General features: G+C 40.9%; 1 long non-coding RNA gene across 1 annotated transcript in view; it reads left to right on the top strand.

The window, feature by feature from the left end:
- LOC121357064 overlaps positions 1 to 11,271 on the top strand; it is a 48,294-nt gene extending 37,023 nt beyond the window's left edge. The window contains exon 6 of the long non-coding RNA XR_005955675.1: positions 11,151 to 11,271. This is a non-coding gene — a long non-coding RNA (uncharacterized LOC121357064). The remainder of the gene's footprint in view (positions 1 to 11,150) is intronic.
- Positions 11,272 to 12,652: the final 1,381 nt, after the last annotated feature.

The following is a 12,652-nucleotide window of genomic DNA, read 5'->3' as shown; positions in this document are numbered from 1 at the left end:
AACCCCCTTGCAAGGAGCAGGGACATCTTCAACCAGATCAGGTTGCTCATAGCCCCCTCCAGCCTCACCTTGAATCTTCCCAGGGAGGGGCAAGCACAGCTCCTCAGGACAAAATGTGTCAGTATTTCACCACCCTCACTGTAAAAAATGTCTCCTTTTTATCCAGACCAAATCTACCCTCTTTTACTTTATAGGTGAGCATGGGTTATGTTTAACTCCAAAAGTGGCGAGGCTGTAGACAGTATGTCATGAATTGTTTTACTGTGTCTGCTATGTTTCTTGCACATATCACACAAGCACAAGGTTTCATAGGCAAAAACATTCTTAGAAATTTTCATTTGCAGAAAATCTTGGGAACCTTTGTCTTTGTTCAAAGTTAAAAAAAAAAATTTAATCAACTTAGAGCACTTATAAATCAGCCTCCAAAGAATAAATTGTAAAAGAAACAACGTGACACTTCCAGCTATCTTTAGAGGGAGGTCTGTTCAACAATACATTTCAGGTGACAAAACACAAATATGATGCACGGTGCCAAATGGAAGGAAAGAATAGACCCTCTGCTGCTGGGAATAGAAGAAGACTGTAGTAATGTGATTATGGTAATGGTCAACAAGTCATAGTCTTGTGCTTTTGTTCACTGTAATTAACTTCTTGGAATGGCACAGTCCCTTTCTCTGTGCTCATCAGATGGCCCTGCCTTTGTGTCTGCAGTCTGTTACTTCTCCTGCAGGGACTGCAAGCCTCCAAGTGCATTACTAAATGAATTCATTGCTGGAACAAAGATTCAGTAGCAGAATAGAGATTGATATCTTTTGTTGTCAGACATTCAATACCATATAGCAATCCAATTACTTAAGCTGTTTCTATCAGTCTTATTACGGCTCACTATTGAGGCATGCTTTAAAGCTGGATAATTCTGTCTTGCAAGAATGTAGTGGAACAGATTAGAGCTTTAATGAGAAGGCTTTCTGTGAGCTAGGGCACTTCCATTGTATGTGTTGGGATTGAGGAATCATACCTAGGCAAAGGCCTGGAGTCATTGTTGCAAAGAGTGATCAAAGGGAAGCCTGAAATGTGTACAATTGCTTTAAGAAATTTTACGGTTTATAAAAAAATAAATTAAAAACTGGCAAAGTTTCTGTCTGCTGTTCCCTATCTGTTGAGAATCTGTGCACTGGGAAAAGGAAATTGCTTACTGGAATTCAGATTGTGGAAGGGATATGTCATTTTGTGTTTTAACTTTTCCTCCACTGTGCTATAGGTCGAATTCTGTGCTTAGCTGTAGCATTTTAGGAATTCTGGCAGCATGGATTCAGCACAAGCCTTATTTGCATACAGCTTCCCAGGGTGGATGTTTGGAGAGGAGGGGTTTCTAGTGCACAAAGACATAGGAGGCTTTGATAACTGCAGGTAGAGGAGGAAGGATTAGACCAGCGAGTCAGCCTTGCCAGGTTTGCATCCTCACTCCTGCTCTCTGCAGCACAAAGCAGGTATGGATTGAACCCCAAGGCAGCAGGAAGCTGGAGCTGGAGTGTCAGTAAGTCCTCAAAACTGAGCCTGGAGGGTAGAAGTGGAGAAAAGTTAGTTTACCATGAGAAAAAAAGCAAGGAATAAATCTATCTACTTAGCAAATGTTTTTTGAGATTGCATATGTAAATCACACCTAAGTTTGTTGTGTGAAACGCAAGCGGTAGAAGCCTGGGAGATACCAGACTGAATTTGTATGTCCAGCAAGACAATTTGGCTGCTACTTGAATGTAGGATTTCTGATGGACTTTTAAAATGTGATAAAACTCTTCAGCTCTCTTTCAGGCCTCAGCAGAAACATCTGTGCTTTAAGTCAACACAGTGTGACCAGAAGAACCTCAGAGCTGCTGAGGTTGAAGTAAACTGGAAACACAGATTAGAGAGCTTCTATGTGGAATACACACAGCTTGGGGTGATTCATGAACACAAGCATTTCTCAACTTGTCTGAAATCCCCCCTGTCTAGGTCACTCTGCCTAAATAACTGAAGTATGGTTTAGTTTATGGTGTGATAAATGCACCAAAGTAAATGCTCACTTGGAGTGAATGGCAAAGTTATATAATTTCCACAGGACAACACTGATGTCCAACAATCTGAGGATATAGCCTATTTTTCCTGGATGCAAAAAAATTGTATGATTTATAATTTCATTATAATACGGCTGATTTTCCATTTCTTAGGGTGGATTTACACTACCAACAGCTAAATATTTCCTCCTCAGGGACGATGTTATAAAGTGTTGCCAATGCACACATGTTGTCTGCCTGTAACACTTCCAAAGTATTATTTAGAAGAACAGCAATTATAAAGACATTTTCCAAAGGAAGTTATAATTGAGTTAGGCTAAGGATGTGGGGGTGTGAACATAAATCTGAGGAACACCTGGAAGTTTCTCTGTGCATTTAGATTTGTTTTCAGAAAGTGTTTGCATTCCTGTCTCTAGAACATGAACACTGATTTTCTTCAGCAATAAAGGTATGACCCAGTTCTGGACTGAAGCTAAACTTTATTTTGTAGCCTCAGTTGCCTGATGGGGATGGCAGTTAATGTTTTATGAAGCAAAGGAGAGCATCTGTTCATTCCAGGAACAGTTACTGCAAAGATATTTGTTTTGGGTCAGAGTTAAGGTGATTTTTTGCTGAATTATCAGTTTCTCTCTCACTCAGTGGTGTAAGGACCAATTAAAGATTTCAGGTGGCCTGACTTTTATTCTGTTCATTGTTGACTTGTAACAAGTGATGTCTACAGTAACTACTTTCTCATCATTTATTTACTCTATTTAGGGATGAGGCATTTGGACTTGGGATCTACCAAGGGGAGCTTTTAATGTGCATTTTTATTTATTTTGTCAAAGTGTATGGAAACCTCCAGGACAGATACTCAGCTGGTGTAAATCAGCTTAGTTCCATTGACGTCAGTGGAGCAGCGCCAGCAGCAGATCTGACCCACTTCTTTAATCTGATCCCTTGTCCATCCCATTTATTTCAGATTACATCAGAGTGAGCAGGGCCTTACCTCATCCACCATGAACTTGAGATAGATACAACCTTGCAAGTTTTGGCAGAGGAATATCATTCCTGAGAAACATGTAAAAAGCAAGAGTACCTCCAGTCTTCTGCCGTGCAGAAATTGCTTGCAGCCAGTGCCTTGACAGTCCCAGCTTTTCTTCATATGAGATTGTATGACATGAAATTCCAACTTGTTCATAAGAAATTACATTAATTTACCACAAAACATTGACCTAGCACAGCAGCTTGTGTGTGTGTGTGTGTGTGTGTAAATATTTATTAACTAATCGGTAATGTTCATCCGTATTCAGAATGTTCTGTACCCCTACTGTGTTCTATGAGTCTTCAGAAACCTCACCATCCAGCTGTCAAGACCATGCAGGTACCCACCTTAGACATTTCCATGGGAATTCAGATTTAAGTCTACAGTCACACCTTGGATCTGGCACTTCTAACTTGTCCCTTCAGTTTTTCCTGTTTTTCAACAGTTGTTTTGCCCTTGTGTCTGTTCCCTGCCATTGTCCTCTCAGATCAGGGCTGGATGATTTGGCTTAGCATTATACTCACCTCACACATGACTCTCCCAATGGATCTGATCCCTTCCACTACTTAAGTGAGCACATTAGAAGGTTGGGTTTTTGGGTTTTTTTGTTGGAGAAGAATGGAGGTGCCTGTACACAGCTGAAAAAGCTATTTTCCCCTCAGTCTGAACTGCTGCTTGAACAATGGTTCAGAACTGATGGTTCTCAAACAATAATATTCAAATATTCTAGTAGCTTCCAGGGAATGTACAACACCACATGCTTGTGCTCTCTGAGTTTTGTGTACTCAGAGAAGTTGCTTGTCCTGAAAAGTTTACATCGAAGTCTTTATTTGTTCCTGTCCCATAATCTTGCAGTGAATTTATACCCTTAAGAAGAATTGGGAACTTTTTTTTACTGCAGCAGTTATTTTCTCTTGCTACTACAATACATCTTTCTATTTTGCCTACCTCAAGGCTTAATTTACATTTCCTTAGTAAAAGGGAGAGTTTTGACTTTTTTCAGCTGTTCTCTACGTACATTTCTAGTTTGAGTAGCAATATTAGTAGAACAAATACTGCTTTTTCTGGTGTTGAACTGTCTCACATTTCTGTCCAACTGGAATGAAAGGATCAATTTTCTCAGCCACAGTGGGTCCTCAGCAGCATTATCTCATGTCCTACGACCTCTCCAGGCTTGTTGTGCAGTGGCCATTGACTTTGTACTGGACTTTCTCCAGTGCCTCCCTTCAAGAAATTGCAAATGCCAAAATGATGTGAGCCATTGCAGTTCTGGTATCTTTTCCCAAATACCAGATGTTGTCTTGTTCCCAAACTATGTCTTGTTTTGCAGACTCTGATGTTTTTGCTGCAGATCTCTCTTTATCAGTATGTTGTCTCTTATATCTGTCAAAACTGTCCCTGCACCCTAAGTTTCCCTTTGGATAAAGTGGCTTCCTTTTCCTGGCAAGTCCTAGTTGGATTATTCCTAAATCTTCTAATGGTATTTCTTTGTCTCTTCCTCCATCCCTACACTAACTGTAGTGACCAGCTGTAGTGATCAGCTTGACCCTCATAGCAGCTTGTGTTTTCAGCTACCAATCAATAACAGAATATTTCCATCTTTTTTTCTCTGTGCTGGTCCAGTGTAGTTCTCCTGCACATTTAATAGTCTGCCTCCCATGCCTCCGTTAACCAAACTATATAAATCATCTTTGCCTTCAGAATCAGACATTCCCTGGAAGGAGAACATGATCCTGTTAGCTGGGAAGGAGAGCTGCTGCTTTAGCTTCTCTTATCACTACTCTGTCTCTCTGAAGGGCTATGGCTTTGGTGGGATTTTTAACTTCTTCTTTCTTCCACACAGAATATTGTCTTTGTTACTATTGTGGCTGCCCCCTCCCTGGAAGTGTTCAAGGCCAGGTTGGATGGGGCTTTGAGCAGCCTTCTCTCATGGAAGGTGTCCCTGCCCATGGCAAGGGGGTTGAAGCTGGGTCATCTTTGAGGTCCCTCCAACCAAATTTTTCTGTGATTCTGCCACTCTATTACTCTTCTCATTGAAGAAGAATCCTAAAACCCTGCTCATCTGCCTTACAAGTTTTTTGTCTCTCCCAACAAGTTTTTCTCTCCCTGCATTCACTGGGGCAGTTTTCACTCTACCCAGAGAAGCCAAGCTGAAGGGTAGGTTTGCTCTTAGAGGTGGTTTCATTGCAAGCATAGAACAGGAAATCCATTTTACCAAAAAAGCCTAAATGTACTGGGAAACCTCAGGGAGTGCACAGAAAGCAAGACAAAAAATCATAGTTGTGAAGGTCAGGTTCAAGGTGTTCTGTTCTTACAGAAGATTGTGCTCATATTTGTGGAATATATGCTTAGGAACTTTGCTGAATGAGAGCCTGATTAAATTTGATTAGAAAAAATAAACAAATCAAGCACAAAATAACCAATTTTTATAATATGCTTGAGAGAAAAGCAAGCAAACAGCTTTTTTCCTACTGCTAAGAAAGAAAACGAGGCAGAAAAATGAAGTATCTCAGCTCCTGGGAGCAAGCAGCAAAGCAGACCCAAAATTTAGAAGGTTTTTGTTTTGGGCTTTGTCTACTGCACTGACATTTTACTTTTTCAATGTTTTTCATAAGACATGGCACTTATTAATTTTTGTGATTGCTTTCATAAATGGAAATAAGTAAATCACAGCGAAATTAGTCTAACGTTGGGACAGTATTGAGTTCAAGAGGTACAGCAGAAATTTAGTGAAGATGCAAGTGGATCTGGGTCCTGTCAAAAGTTACTCCTTCATTTACCAAGGAAACTTCACTGAATTAATGGATTTTAGAGGAGAAGGAAACTTAAGACTATCTAATATGACCCTATGTATTTTGCATGCCACAGAATTCCACTCAGTTATCTCCGCAGAACTATTTCCTGCCAGATAGCGGGCCAGATCTCACCTCTGCCAACTTTAACCACTTCAGTGTCCAAGCACTCTCCGGAGATGTTCTCTGAGTGGGCTGTGGCAGCTTTGCTGTGGAAGGACCTAATGGTTCAGGAGCCCATGAAACATGAAATGAGGGCCGTATGTATGTGCTTCTTTTGTAATCCCACAGCCCGAGGGACTGCTCAAGACAGGAGTGAAGCAAAGCAAGGAAAATCAATGTTTAACTTGGAAATATTTGTCAGTTAACAAGTCACAAGGAAGTGAGTACCTCTAGCACTAGTAGGAGTTTATTTTATCCTTAATTAATACTCTTTTTTTTTTTTGAGTGGGGAGTGTATTTTAAAAAAGTGAACACCGACAAAAAGACTTTATTTTGAGCTTTGTTACCACTGGATTTCCTAAATTCAGGAATAGTCTCTAAGTGTACTTGGACACGTTCATTCTGTAGAAGGCTGACCATCTAGACTCTGACCACACTTAAACACATACTGAAATCTGTCCTTTTTATGGACAACATGTAATTGTGTGCATAAACCCCTGTTCTGTTTAGGGATGCTTTCCCGAACTGGGAGTACAGCTTGTGTGCTTCAGTTCTTTTAAGGGATCTCTTTTCTGGTATCTTGTTTGTTTTCTCCCTTTGTCCCTTCAGAAGCACTTCTGTTGAGTTTAAGAGTATATTCCTTTACAGTCTCACAAGCTCTCAGTTTATGAGACCTGGAATCCCTTATTCAAGAAAATCTGCTGGAAATCCATAAAAACCCTGTGTACAATAAACAAGAGACCTTCTTCAACCTCAAGTTCTGGATCTCAGGCCTTTGTCGTCTTGAAGAATGACTTAATCCCTCCGAGGGAGGAGTCTCCCAGGTATTTCTGTATGGATCAGTCCCCTAAAGCGTTGATCTGTGTCTCAGAGCCACATCGATCTGTCCTGTCTGCAGTGGCTGAAAGGACTTTATGCATTGAATTTTCTCAGAAGTGCTATAAAATAACACGTCTTGGCGAGTGAAGCCAGCCTGTTAATGTATGGATTTTCTGTCTTGAGTGATTTTCTAAAATCAATAACTCATTAAAAAGAAAAAAGCTCAATTCTCACAATTCATAGCCATGCAAATAAACAGGCTGACTTCAGCAGCAGCGCCCAGCTGAGTTAGAACAGTGGGTTTGGAGGATGTTGTGTTGTTTGTTCAGTTGCCCTGACTGCAGTTTCAGTTTTGCTGGATCCTTCTTGAAAAAGAATATTTTAACCACAGTATTCATTCATTAATTCTTAAGAATAATGCTCTGTTGGCAGAATGGTTAACTAGTTGCTAAAAATAAGGTCTGCTGGTGAATCCTTCAAAAATAGGACTACATCCCCAGGAAATAACTCTCTTTCAGCAAAGAATAAAAGTGTAAATCTTTTTCAAAATCACAGTCTCTAGAAATGCTTTATGTACATAATAATTCCTCAAAAAAAGTGTCAGACAACTTGGCAGGGGAGGAAGCTTTCCATCCCAAGTGTGTAAAGCATTTCAGTCATTAGTTTATTGACTGAATTGATCTGACTTTTAAAAGACTCCCTGCCTTGGCATCAGTATTCTGTTTATCTCACAAGCAATGGATCTCCTCTTCCTCCCTGTGTGTAAATACTTAATAGCTGTTAACTTAAAAGGTCAGACCTTGCTGGATCCATAAGTATTGTACTTCAAGGTACATTTGGATTGAAGTTTTCTTTTTCTTCTGCTCAGATCTCTGGTTGCTGCATTACCTGCTCTACTTGACATGCTCAGTGGCTTGGAAACCGTGTCAAATGTTTTTCAGAGAGTGATTTTTCTTGCACCCAGATGTATTAATTCAAAATATTTAGGGTTTGGTTTTTTTCCCCAAAGTACTGTGACAGGATTTAGAATGCTCCATAGGATGCTGAAGTCAGCTGCTTTCACAAAGCGTTTCCATATGATGCATGTCAGCAGCACAGCTTCAAGGAGTGTCTTCTCATTCTGCTTTCCACTTAGCAGGACTTTAACAGGTGTCTCAGGATGCCTCTGAGCCAGGCAGGATTAGTGTCTGTGATCTGGGAATAAAAAGAAAAGGTGGTGGGGTGTGGGGGCAAGGAAGGGAACTGTGGAGGATGAACTGGTTCCAAAGGACACCCTCAAGCAGAGAATCACATTAGGTAGATTCAGCTTTAGTGTGAGAAAGAACAAACCTTGCATGTCAGCAGGTACCCCTATGGTTTAATAAATTACTGGAAAGTTAGGACACTGAGACATGGCCTCTCCAGAAGAGTCTCTGGAAGGTCTGAGGGGATCCTGGGCCCAGTAAAACATTTCTCCACCTCAGATGAAAAATGTAGCCACTAGTACGACCAAGCATTCTTGACTGTCTGTGTGCTGGATTTCTGCCCTTTGAGGCCACTGGAAGAACAAACAGAGCAGAAATTGTCCAGCCAAGGAATTAAAATCCAAAACTGTAATGTTCATTTTGTGGGAAAATTATAAGGGGCTGTTCCAGGAGCAACCAAAACTCAGTCTTCTATGGAACCATGTCCTGGGTCTCCCATGCACCTTGCAGGGGCCTTCATGAGACCCCAGATCCCAGGATCACTCACGAGCAGAAGGGAAAAAGGCAGCTCCTGCTGCATCTGCTGTGGAGCCCCACGTGGGCTGATTGGAAGGCTGGAAATGAGCTGTTTGTACTGACTGAACAAGGAGCCATTGATCCCACCCCTTCAAGGAGATTTTCCTCAGCTTGGGGCACTAATTTAGGTCTCTTTCCTGTGTGCAATGACAAGAGCTGGAGGAACATAATTATCTCCAAATCTTTTGCTTCTCCCCTGACAACTTGCATCGAAATGTGGCAGTGGGTTTGAATGTTATTAGGGACAGACATGAACAGACAGAAGGCATGACTGCATAAGCCTCATTTCCTTAGGAAATCAAGTGGAAATGTTTGTGTAGTTTATATACAGCACAATATGGTTTGTGTCTGTCATATTACCTTGAAGGTTGTTGGTGCAATCTTATGTTCCATTGTTGTGCTTCATCCCATTTAGAGTTTGTAAAAATACTGCTCTGGACCTTTGTGATTTGTTCTCCTGCATCTCATAGGAAGCCAGCACTGGAAGGGGCGTCCTGGGTCAGTGTGCCCAGGCTCCTGCCGAGGTATATGGACTGTAAAAGTTAAAAGAGAAAAAGACTCTATAATAAACTTCTGATTGGTACAGTGGGAAAGTTAATGAGACAAATGAAACCTTCCGTGTGGCCTTTGCAAAGCTGAAAGTCACAGCGTGGGGCAGTCCCCTTGCAAATCTTGGGTCATTAGCTTATCTTCTGCAGTAACTGCCATGGAACAGTGTCAGAGGATGAAGGAATTTTCCTTTTTACAGCACTGGACTATTCGCATGTTCCTCAGAAAATCCTGGGAAAAAGATTGCCAGATTTTTCTTGTGCAACAGGATTATTAAAATGTTAACCATGTTTACAAAGGAGAAATTATTTGATCCAGAGAGAGGAGAGACATCCCTTAGGTTTTAAATGTGCCTGAATGACAGTCAGGGATGTCCAGCATTCCACAGCATTTTCCTAAAGGGAACAAGAGCCCAGAAGACCCTCCATGAAATAAGACAATAGGCAAGGGAAGGACAAGAGAAGGACAGCAGCTTCTTATATACAGGCCACAAGGGAACAACAGTGTCAGATTATTTCTGGAGCTGTATATTATACTGCTCAAAAGAGAACCTGATGATGTAAGAGTAAAAACCAGAAGTGCCCATGTCTCAGAATTTCTGGTGCTTGCCTTTAGCTGTGCACTGATTGTCAGTGTTAAATGCACTTCTCTGCTATGTATAAGTATTTGCAGATTGTTAAGGACACTTCTAGAGTATTTGTATTCCAGAATATCTCAATTGTTTCAAATCTCAGCGATAAAATTCCCTCTACATCGAATTATATATGTGCAGCTGTTCAGAGAAAGATACAGCCTGAGAAAAGGAGAAGGACAATAGTTTATTGACAGTTCCCAGAATTGAACAGAAAATGAAACAGCACTTTGAAAAATCTCAGTTTTGCACTCTTTAAACTTGTTCAAAAATAGAAAGATATTTTTCAAATTGTTTCAGACCATTTGCCTTTTTGATAGTAGAGTTTGTAAAAAGCATTGAAATTTTTAGTGTTTTATGTGGAATATCTCTAGAATGAACTGGGAAGTTCACTGACTGCCTTCAGTGTTGCCTTTGGCATAATTCTGTAATTCCATGTCTTTGTCCTTACACCAGGAAACCAGTGAGTACTTCAGGCTCTTCCATTGACATGCTTGTGGCCGTGGGTATTTTTAAGCATCCAAAGAGTCTCTTTGGCTTTGTTGGCACAGTTTGAATCTTAGAGCGTGAAGTGTGCGCTGGAGTACCTCACTGGGCTGGGCTGTGCTGCCCAGCTGAGCCCTGGGCACAGGGGGTGGGAAACTGAGCTCCTCAGCCCCGTGCCTGTGCCCAGGCACAGAACGGGAAGGTGCACTGAGCTGCTTCCTCTGAGCAGCTCAGGAAATCATAACAGGAGAAAGGAAATCTGCAGCTTCATTTCAGAACAGTCCATTTGCCATAAAAAATTACATGCTTTAGAGGAATTAGGCAGTTTAAAAGAATCATTCTAGAGTCCACATCATTAAACTTTGGACCTTTAAAGTATTTAACTGTTGAACTCCTGACTCGATGGAGACCCATTTCTGGAATGTTGTAGTAACTTCTGTTTTAAGGTGTTCAGAATGAGCTAGACTTTTAAACAGTTGCAGCAGGTTAATTGTTGACAAAGAGGTTTTCTTCACGAAAAGCACGTTTTCTGCCCAACAGAATTTGATAGTGTTTTCCATCCAAATTTTGAAGACTGCTAAGTTTGACATTGCTGCTAGGTTTGCTCAGTCAGGCTCAGCCTGTATTAAAAAGGCTATTAAAGATCTGTCACTCAAAGGAGGGATCCTGACTGCTTTCCATTACAGGGTTGCCCCTCATGGCTCTGTTGCAATGGCTTTAAGCAGGTGTGAGTCATTTGTATGACTTTGGCTCTCAGCTGCTTTGAGGAACCAGCTGCCTTTCAGCTTAGTGCTCAGCTCAGGCCTCATCAGGACCTGTTTCTCAGCCCACCTCATCCTTTACTCATCTCATCTCCAATTGCATCCATTACAGCACGGTCACCATGCAGTGAGTGATGATGCCAGCCCGTCACTGCTCCTCTTGTCCAGCCACCAGCAGCTCAATCCCTTTCCCGTGGAGCCTGTGCAGTGCCAGGGCTCGGCCTTCATTGCTGGGAAGATGTGTGTGGCTGCCTGACCAGAGAGTTTGTCTTCATTTGGGTAAGTACATTGTCTCCCAATACTTCTGTTGCATCAAGCTGAACATCTTTGCCTCCTGCCTTCCAGTCCTGCCTCCTTCAATCATTTCAGTGTACAATTTCATTGATTTGGTAGAACAAGTAAAAAGACTGAAGCCAGTTGGCCAAATCCTGTTTTCAGTCACCACTACATAAACTACACTGACTCCACTGAAGTCAACAGAGAAAACCCAGAATGAATTGTTTATATTGACTTCTGGGATAAGTGCAAAAGCAATTAAAATTCTTTTTATCGTTAGTTATTATAATGCCATACAAAAGCACTTAAATTAGGAATCATCAGCTTTTGAAGAAACCAAGTGCTCAAAGGATGTCTGTGCTCCTGTAATATGTCAAAGCTACAGCTGAAAATTCCTCTTTCCTTAAAGGTGCATTTACCTACTGAATTCTATTGCTTTGTGAGGGAAATACTTGCATAAAGAAGGAAAAATTAGTTATCTATATCCATCACACAGTGGGAGAATTTTCTATTGAACCTTTGCCACCTATGTTCAAGAAACTTCACAATTATTTCAATTAGCAAGAGAGCATCACCTTTAAGTTTTATCCTTATGTTAATAATTGACAGCACTATCCCTCCCACAGCGTTTAATATAAGCAATACATTGAGGGGAAAAAGTACATTCACTTGAAATTCATTACTGTATTTACAATGCTGCTTTCCCATGCTTATTTTAAGGTCATTTGGGAAAAAAGCTGTAACTCCAAAAAAAAAAAAAAAAATGCATGCACTGCTATTCTGGGAATTAGACTGTCACTTAATAAATATATTTCTGATAATAAAAATTGGTGTCATTTTCCTTGCAGAGACTTATTTGGAAGAAGGTTAATAAAAACTGCATGGAAAAACCAGCATCACAGTTGGTTGGGGGTTTTTTTGGTGGGTTTTTTCTTTTGGGTGTTGGTTTTTGGGGTTTTTTTTGGTTCAAAATTCCTCCAGGAAAGTTAACCTAATGCAAAAAGTATCAAGAAGCACAGAAACATTCCATGGTCTTTAAAACCCAAAGGTAAGATTCTCTTCCTAAATATACTATTAAGCAAGGTAGCTCTGATGAACTATTTAAATACCTTTTAAGGACAAAGACTTAACTGGCCCTGCTGATGGGAAAGTCATAATGTGGCTTTTTTCCTGATGGCTTTCTATTCTTTGTATGTGTGACAGATGTCAATGAAGTTGAAAAGTGTCCATTTCCCAGCAGGAGGCTGGCTGTTCCCCAAAATGCCTGGGCAGTTTATAGAGGCCCTAATATCTCCTGATGGTGAGGGAAGGATTTGTAGGGAAAGCTTCCTGCTGGGC

Source organism: Pyrgilauda ruficollis, unplaced genomic scaffold (genome assembly GCF_017590135.1).
Source record: "Pyrgilauda ruficollis isolate IOZ18807 unplaced genomic scaffold, ASM1759013v1 scaffold31, whole genome shotgun sequence".
Taxonomy (NCBI): domain Eukaryota; kingdom Metazoa; phylum Chordata; class Aves; order Passeriformes; family Passeridae; genus Pyrgilauda; species Pyrgilauda ruficollis.
This window is presented reverse-complemented; position numbering and strand designations above follow the sequence as displayed.